The sequence below is a fragment of the Schistocerca serialis genome, chromosome 2 (genome assembly GCF_023864345.2).
Source record: "Schistocerca serialis cubense isolate TAMUIC-IGC-003099 chromosome 2, iqSchSeri2.2, whole genome shotgun sequence".
Classification (NCBI taxonomy): Eukaryota; Metazoa; Arthropoda; class Insecta; order Orthoptera; family Acrididae; genus Schistocerca; species Schistocerca serialis.
In genome coordinates this window covers 574,614,965-574,623,918 of record NC_064639.1, presented here as the reverse complement: position 1 = coordinate 574,623,918, position 8,954 = coordinate 574,614,965, and positions in this window count along the sequence as shown.

Sequence of the window (8,954 nt, the reverse complement as noted above, 5' to 3'; positions counted from 1 at the left end):
ACTGCATAGTTGAGGTGTTGAAAAAGGAGTTGAGGAATTGGAGAAAAGGGTGTCTGGGGACTGGGAGGGAGAGGCACAAAAGAAATGTTAGTTAGCCTTGCGACAGGAAGATTCTCCTGGCCTCAAACTCGGGTAGCTCCAGTCCCACACCCACCTTCAATCCTTTTCCCTATTTTATTCATTCTAGATTTTTTGTCATTTCCCTCTTTCTCTCTTTTGTTCTTTGGTATACCTCTCCCATTCCATTCCTGCACTGTGTACCACATCCAACTCCCTGTGCCTACACCAGGGGAGTTCACCAGTGCCAAATTCCTATACTTATTCCTTTGTTCTCTCTTCCTTCTGTCAGCCAGCCAGATATTTTGTTACTTCAGTATAATTCCATTAAAGTAGTCATGACTTACCCTGTTCTGAACTTTTTCATAATTTCATATGAAGACGTAACTGCTGTATTTGATTGTATGGGAATGGTGCTTCATATTGCTCTGTAGTATTCGTTATCTGTTGGCAAGACTCCTTAGTGCTGTAACATCATCAGGAAGTGGCAACAGTAGTTTGATTGTTTGAATTTTTTCTCTTAACCATTTCGATGATCTAATGTTAATTTTTTCTGTAAGCTTTTACTAGTATGTGTAATGCTTTTACTCCATTTCTCTGGAGTGTACAATGAAAAGATTTTTACACTAGCAGTATTTTTTGTTTTGCGTGACTGCTGTACAGAATTTGATGGACATTTGCAAAGCATGTCATAAAAAGTTGGATATTTCTGTCATATGATTTTCCATAAGCAACATACTTCATTTTACTAGTCAATTGTATGTATGGCTTAACATTTCCATCTGACTAAGGTTCCTAAATTCAAGGTTCTGAGTATTATGTGGTCACATTTAAATGGTTAATATTTATTGTTAATTAAATTTATTGTTGTAAATAAATTGTCATACCAAAAATGTTCTGTTTCATCTACCTTGTTTTTTGAATTAACAGAATTTTAGTGAATAATACTCTCATAATACACCAAAATCGTAACACACCAAGCAAACATGCCCGATAAATCTTATTTTGAATGACAACAAAGTTTTTTTTTCATGGTAGGCTCTTACGTGGGCGACCTAATTTTGCAGTTTTACTTACTAGGTCCACAACTTTGCTTCTGCCATTTTTTCTCTAAGTGGGCTTTGTTGAGGGGGGGGGGGGGGGAGGGGAAATATGATTCATAGTATTGCCCATCGCTCTGGCCACTATATTCTCCCATCTTTCAGATAGCATAAGAATCCCATGGCGTAAGAACTGTGCGTCTTTTGTGGTGATCCATGAATCGATTCAAGTTTGCACTTCTTCATATGATCAGAAGTGCTGGTCAGCCAGACTGTATGCCACTGATTAAAGAAGGTGGTAGTCAGAGAGAGTGATGTATGGAGAATACGGCGGGAGGGATAGGACTTCTCATTTCAACGTTTCCATGTATATTTTGATGGGTTTTGCGACATGGGGTCGAGCACTGACGTGCTGCAAAATTACCATTACGTGTCTATTGCTGTGTTGTGGCTGTTCGTGTTTCAGTGCTGGGCTCAAACGCGTAAATTGCTTTTGATGATGATGTCCTGTGACTGTCTTCGCCTGTTTCAGTAGCTACGAAAATGAAGAGCCACAGCCGCAGATTTCTTGGTGTTAAAGCAGAAAATTAAAACTTTCTGCAAATGGCGAGAAATGGGTACGTAAGTTGATGTACTCAATCGAGAATAATCTTTTGGTGCAATCACAAATCAACTGATATTTTTATGGCATTATGTTTACAGATGCCTAAGCTTATTGTATTGCACCTATGACCAACCACCCGAACTCCGCTTGCCGTTACTGCCATCTATTGCAAAACGGTGGAAGCAAAGTCATAGACCTAATACATTACCAAAGACTATGTAACAAATTACATTTTGCAGGTGTGTGTTCAGTTGCCCAAAAGGAATCTTAGCTTCAAATTATAAATGATGTTCAAACTTAAGTGAGCTGACATTCATATGTTGTGGAAGTTAATTTTTATTTGCACTGTTTTACAATTATTAAAATATAAGGTTATATCTTTAAATGTTCATCTGGTACAGCATTTGGAGGCTTATTTTTAAAAACACTGCCTTATGGCCCATCAATCAGGAGCTTTGTTTCGTATGTCATTCAGATGACTGATAACCTATTTGATAAACCGTAGCTGTGTTTTCTTGAATGTTAAGAAAAGTGGCAAGTCTGATCACAACAAAAACTGAATTTCTTCGTTTTAATGTAGTAAATAGTATTTTCATGTTCCAAGTTGCCAATGAAAGGCAGTTTTTGAGATACCACAAGACAACCTTAAAACAAAACACGGTGCTTAACTACTACTACTACTTCTTCTTCTTCTTCTTCTTCTTCTTCTTCTTCTTCTTCTTCTTCTTCTGTAAAAGTAACTTTCTGGACGGTTCCTATGGTGGGCAACTTACAAAAATTTGCAAAACATTTATGTTTAGTTGCCTTGCAAAATGTTTGCACTTAGCTGCAGATTACATCACATTTAACATAAAAATTACAGAAAAGGAAAGTTATTAATTGTAAAGCTATCAGGTAGAGACTACTGGATGGAATGTTGGCAGTAATAATGAGCAGACTATATTAATTCATTAAAATTTACATTACAGTTATTCAACTCATGACCATATTAAAATGTTCAATATTATGAAAAGGATAGATTGCTGCTCACCATGTAGAGGAGACGTTGAGTCACAAACAGGTGCCTCCTGAGGGTCCGGGGGTTAGAATAGGCCCGCGGTATTCCTGCCTGCCGTAAGAGGCGACTAAAAGGAGTCTCCATCGTTTCGGCCTTTGTGTTGGTTCCCTCTCGGGTTTGACCAACATTTTTTACAAATTTCTGTTGCTAGTGCGTGCCATTTGGGGAAGGACACCTTAGATGGTGTTTTTTGTTTGTCTATCATGCACCAAGATCTTGCATGCTACTTATTGTCGTGTGGCGGGCTTTGCACCCAACGTCTTCCGGGTTGCCTCAATCTTGTCTCCTGTGTAGTCCCATCCTTATCGCCCACGTCGTGGTGGGGTCGTCATGTACCCTCTTGGTGGTAGCCTCCTGAGAACACAAGGATCGCACTGCTGATGCCTGAGCTGAGACCTCCCCATGAATGCCAAGGAGTAGGTGTCCGTCCTTCTGGGGCACCATGACTCATGGCAATGGCCATCCTGCCAGGTGGTCCTTGCTGAGGCTGGGTGGCACCCGTGGGTAGAGCCCCTGTTCGGGGTGGGTGGCATCAGGGCGTTTTACTTGCAATGAAACGGGTTAAATCGAATCAAGTTGGTGGTTGCTTGGCCCCAGCAGTCTCGAAGCATGTTAGAAATGATTTTGATGCTGCGACATACAATTCCTGATCGTTCCCCTCCCTGGCTACACCTTGGGAGGACCATAGGGCGACCAGGTCTCGAGAGCTGTATTCGCCTCGGTATCTGGTTTGCAGCAGGACTGATGGAGAGACATTTCAGGCAATGAAGCCCCATTTTTTCGTAGACCACCTTCGGGATAGGTTTGGGGAAGTGGCGGTGTTGTCTAAGATGCGTAGCGGGGTGCTTTTGAACCAGGTGGCCTCCCCAGCCCAGTCATTGGAGTTACTCGCCTGTGACAAGCTGGGTGATATCCCCGTCTCATTTACTCCCCATAAAAGCATTAACATGGTCCAGGGTCTTATTTTCCATCGTGACCTTGGAGTTGGATGTGGAGCTACGCACCAACTTAGAGCGACGGGGTGTCCACTTTGTCTGGCGCATGCACAGGGGACCCAAAGACAACAGGGTCACAACCAGTGCCTTCATCTTGGCTTTTGAGGGTGACTCGTTACCTGAAAAGGTCTAGGTGACGCTTTACCATTGCGACATGAAACCTTACGTCCCTCCTCCAGTGTCACCTGCAGGAATTGCGGTTGTCCTCTGCACCTGGGAGCTCTGTGTGTGCCTCCTCCCACTTGTGTCCGCTGTGGGAAGCACCATTCCCCCTGCTCGCCTGACTGCCCTGTTCTCCACAAAGAACAGTGAATAATGGAAATCAAAACCCTGGACAGCCTCACCTATCAAGACACAAAGAGGAAATATGAACACCTTTTTCCTGTTCCAATGACTGCATCCTATGGTGCAACTGCAACTTCGTTGCCCCCGTTGGCGACGGCTGGCCCTACGGTTGTTACACCTCCAGTGGGCCCTCAGGGCTGCACCCACCTCTTGCCCCATGTCTGTGACAGGGGACACTACTTTTACTGGTGCTCCCAAGGTACCTCCATTGGGAGACCAACCCCCAAATTGATGGGGATATCGAACTCCATCGCCCCGCCGGAGGTACACCAGCCTTCTCCGGCTTCTCTCGTGCGGAAAGGATCCCTTGGAAGTCTACCTTCTAAGGCCTCCTCCAGTGTGACAGCTGACGTCAGTCGGTGACTCAAGGAACCACAGGTGCCAGATCGAAGAGTTTCCCGCTCTTCGTCTGTCCCTGACCCTCCTTCGGAGACTCTCCCAGGTTACTCGTAAGGAGCAGCGGGTGGAGGGGCAGACAGAGAAGAAGAAGAAGAAACTGCTGGGTAGGAAGGCATAGGTTTAGGTTGCCTCTGTGCCACCTGTCGCTACCAGCTCTGCGGCAGGACGATTTGCAGATTTTGGCATATCCTAACGACCTCGATCTCGCCTCTACCTCAGATGCAATGGTTCTCGATTCTGGCTCTCCTTCGGTGGCAGTAAATGACCCAGTGGCGTAATGTGCCTGATCAGTCCCTTCATGCCTTTTTCGGCCGCAGACAGTGTCGTCCTCCAGTGGAATTACAGCGGTTTATTCCACCACCTTGCTAAGCTCTGACAACTTCGCAGCCTTCACCCTTTCTTCTGCATTGCTCTCCAGGAAACTTGGTTTCCGAAGATGCGAACCCCTGCCCTCTGTGGCTTTCAGGGTTGTTATAAGAATCAGGCAGCTTATGAGAGGATATCTGGTGGCATCTGAATCTATGTCCTTAACTCTCTTTACAGCAACTGTGTACCTCTTCAAACACCTTTGGAGGCTGTCGCTGTTCGGGTGTGAATGCCTCAGGCTGTCACTGTCTGCAGTATCCATCTTCCGCCGGATGGTGATGTCCTATAGCATGTTTGGCTGTGCCGATAGCCCAACTGCCGCCACCTTTTCTGTTACCGGTCGATTTTAACACTCATAACCCTTTGCGGGGTGGCTTGGTGGTTGAGCACATGTTGGCACAGCTCGACCTTTCCCTCTTAAATGATGGTGCCTCCACACATTTCAGTGTGGTTCATGGCACATACTCAGTCATCGACCTTTCAATCTGCAGCCCTAGCCTTCTACCGTCTGTCCAATGGAGTGTGCATGACGACTTGTGTGGTAGTGACCACTTTCCAATCTTTCTGTCACTACCACAGCATCACTCTTCTGGGCCCCCCTCCAGATGGGATATTAATAAGGCTGACTGGGACTTGTTCACCTCCATTGCCACTATTGAGCCTCTTTCCACTGACACAATTGATGTGGTGGTTCACATGATCACCACCGACATCATTTCTGCCGCAGAATGTGCAATTCCCTGTTCTTCCGGGTCCACTCGGTGGAGGACTGTGCCTTGGTGGTCACCCGAGATCGCTGAGGTGATTAGAGATCGCAGGCAGGCCCTCCAGCATCATAAGTGGCACTCATCATTGGAACACCTCCTCGCTTTTAAACGGCTCCGTGCGTGAGCCCGCTGCCTCATTCGTCGACGCAAGCAGGAGTGCTGGGAAAGGTATGTCTCCACCATTGACCTCTGTACCTCTCCATCGCAGGTTTGGGCCCAGATTAGGCGACTCTATGGCTATCGGACCCCCGTCAGCGTACCTGGGCTTTCCCTGAATGGAGCATTTCGTACTGACTCTGACACAGTTGCAAACCACTCAGTGGAGCATTTTGCTCAGAGTTCCGCTTCTACGAATTACTCGTTGGCCTTCTGCTCCCTGAAAGAGTGGTTGGAACGTTGGAGCCTTTCATTTCACACACGCCACCCTGAATCATGCAATGCTCTGTTCAGCGAGTGGGAATTCCAAAGTGCCCTAGCTGCTTGCCCTGATACGGCTCCCGAGCCAGATCGTATCCTCTGTCAGGTGCTCAAAAACCTCTCGGTGGACTGCCAGCGATGCCTCCTAGACCTTTTTAACCGTCTCCATGGCAGGAAAGCATTATCATACCAGTGTTGGAGCCTGGCACGAAGCCCCTGGAGGTGGACAGCTACTGCCCCATTAGCCTCACCAACATTCTTTGCAAGTTGCTTGAACACATTGTGAGCCAGAGGTTGAGTTGGCTACTTGAGTCTCGGGACCTTCTGGCTCTGTCTCAGGGTGGGTTCTGTAAGAGGCACTCTGCCACCAATAATCTGGTCTGCCTGGAGTCTGCCATCCATACAGTGTTTGCCTCCGTCACCATTTGGTTGCCATTGTTTTTGACATGCGAAAGGTGTACGATACGACATCATATCCTCACCACACTGCATGGGTGGGGTCTTAGGGGCCTGCTCCTGATTTTTATTCAAAACTTTCTGTCACTTTGTTCCTTCCATGTGCAAGTTGGGCCCTCCCATAGTTCCTCCCAAGTCCAGGAGAATGGGGTCTTGCAAGGTGTCTTGAGTGTCTGCCTCTTTTTAGTTGCTATCAATGGGCTCACTGCAGCAGTGGGAATGTCTGTCTCAGCATCCTTGTTTGCTGATGACTTTTGTATGTACTACAGCTCCGCTGGCATTGCAGTTGTTGCTGTACGGCAGCTGCAGGGCGCAGTCTTGGGCTGCAGGGCACGGCTTCCAGTTTTCAGCTGCCAAGACGTGCGTTATGCATTTCTGCCGGTGAAGCAGTGTTCACCCTGAGCCACGGCTTTATCTCGACGGCGAACCTCATGCTGTGGTCGTGACACATCAGTTCTGGGATTCCTTTTTAATACCCTGTTGACTTGGCTCCCATGTATTCGGTAGCTTAAACAAACGTACAGGCAGCGTCTTAACACTCTTCCTTGCTTGAGTCGCACAAGCTGTGGCGCCGATTGGTCTACTCTTCTATGACTGTATCAGGCATTGATTCAGTCCCATCTAGATTATGGGAGCCTGGCTTTCAGTTTGGCATCGCCTTCCGTGTTGCGATCGCTTGACCCCATCCTTCACTGCAGGATCCGACTCACAACTGGCGCTTTCCGCACAAGCCCTGTAAACGGCATACTTATTGAGGCTGGTGTCCCTCCATTGTGGATCCAGCGCCAATGCCTACTGACCGTTTATGTTGCACATGTTTGTAGCTTGCCCAGGCATCGCAATTACCATGTCCTGTTCCCCAACTCGAACGTCCATCTTCCAGAACCGCGGCCCCAGTCGGGGTGTAAGATCGTGGCTTGCACCCAGACTCTCCTCTCTGGGCTTGAGTTTTTCCCTCTCCCACCTCTTTTCCAGGCCCATATATGTATACCTCCGTGGTGTGTACCCTACCCATGCCTTCGGCTCGATTTGGCACAGGGCCCGAAGGACTCAGTCCCTCCTGAGGCCCTCCGCCGCAGCTTTCTTTCCATCCTTGCTGCGTTTCAAGGCTCAGACATGGTCTATACTGACAGTTCAATGGTTGCTGGTCAAGTTGGTTATGCTCTTACTTTAGGGGATCATTATGAACAACGCTCATTGCTGGCTGGCTGCAGTGTTTTCACTGCAACGTTGGTCACCATCTCTCACGCCTTAGAGTATATCCGCTCCTGCTCAGATGAGTCCTTCCTTATCTGCAGTGACTCCCTGAGTGGTTTATGAGCTATCGACCAGTGTTTTCCTTGCTCTCTTTATGGTAATGGCTATCCAGGAGTCCATCCATACTCCTGCCCATTGCAGCTGCTCTATCGTTTTTCTGTGGACCCCGGGTCATGTCGGCATTCCATGTAATGAACCTGTTGACATGCTGGCCAAACAGGCTGTCGGTGCACCAGCCTTGGAGATTGGCCTTTTGGAGTGTGGTCTCAGGTCAGTTTTGTGACAGAAGCTACTAGGTACCTGGGGTGCTCAATGGCGTACGCTGCCTTCTCCCAACAAACTTCAGGTCGTCAAGGAGACTACCGGTGCGTGGTGCTTCTCTTTGTGTGTGTCTTGCAAGGACTCAGCTGTCCTCTGCTGGCTGTTCATTGGCCACACATGGATGACACACGTTTATTTATTGTGCCACGAGGACCCACCTTTATGTTGCTGCGGGTCAGTGTTGACAGTGGTCCACATTTTGTTGGCCTGTCCTCTTTTTAACTGCGCTCAGGCAGACGTTTGCCCTGCCTTCACTTTTAACAGGTGACGCTGCCAAGGCGGGCTTAGTTTTGTGTTTTATTCAGGCGGGGGACTTTTATCGCTCAATCTGAGGGTTTGTTTCTTTTGTGTGTTGCGTCTGGCCTTTGGCCTACGGTTTTAGATTGGGGTTTTTAGTGTGTCTCTTGGTGGTTGGCCTTTCCTTTTTATTTCCATGGTTGGCCAACCAGTGTACTACTCTTATGTGCTTTTATTTCCTTGTTTTCTGGTCTTTGTCTGTGTCTTTCTTGTTCTGTGTCGTCCCTTGTTACCTCTTATACTTGTTTTTATTCCTTGTAGGTTTTCATGGTTGTGTAACAAGAGACCGATGGCCTTTGTAGTCTGGTCCCTTCAACCCCTACAAACCAACCAACCACAGACAGGCAAAGCAAAAAGACAGCTATACATTTGAGCTTTTGGCCAAATGGCTTTCGTCTGAAGTACAACACACACACACACACACACACACACACGACCACTGTCTCTAGCTGCTTAGGCTGGAGTGCGTACAGCAACTGCACCTGATGAAAAGAAGCAGCCTATGGGCGGCAGCGGTGGTGGTGTGGTGGTGGTGGTTGTTGTAAGGAGAAGGCTGGAACAGGAAGGGAGTGGGAT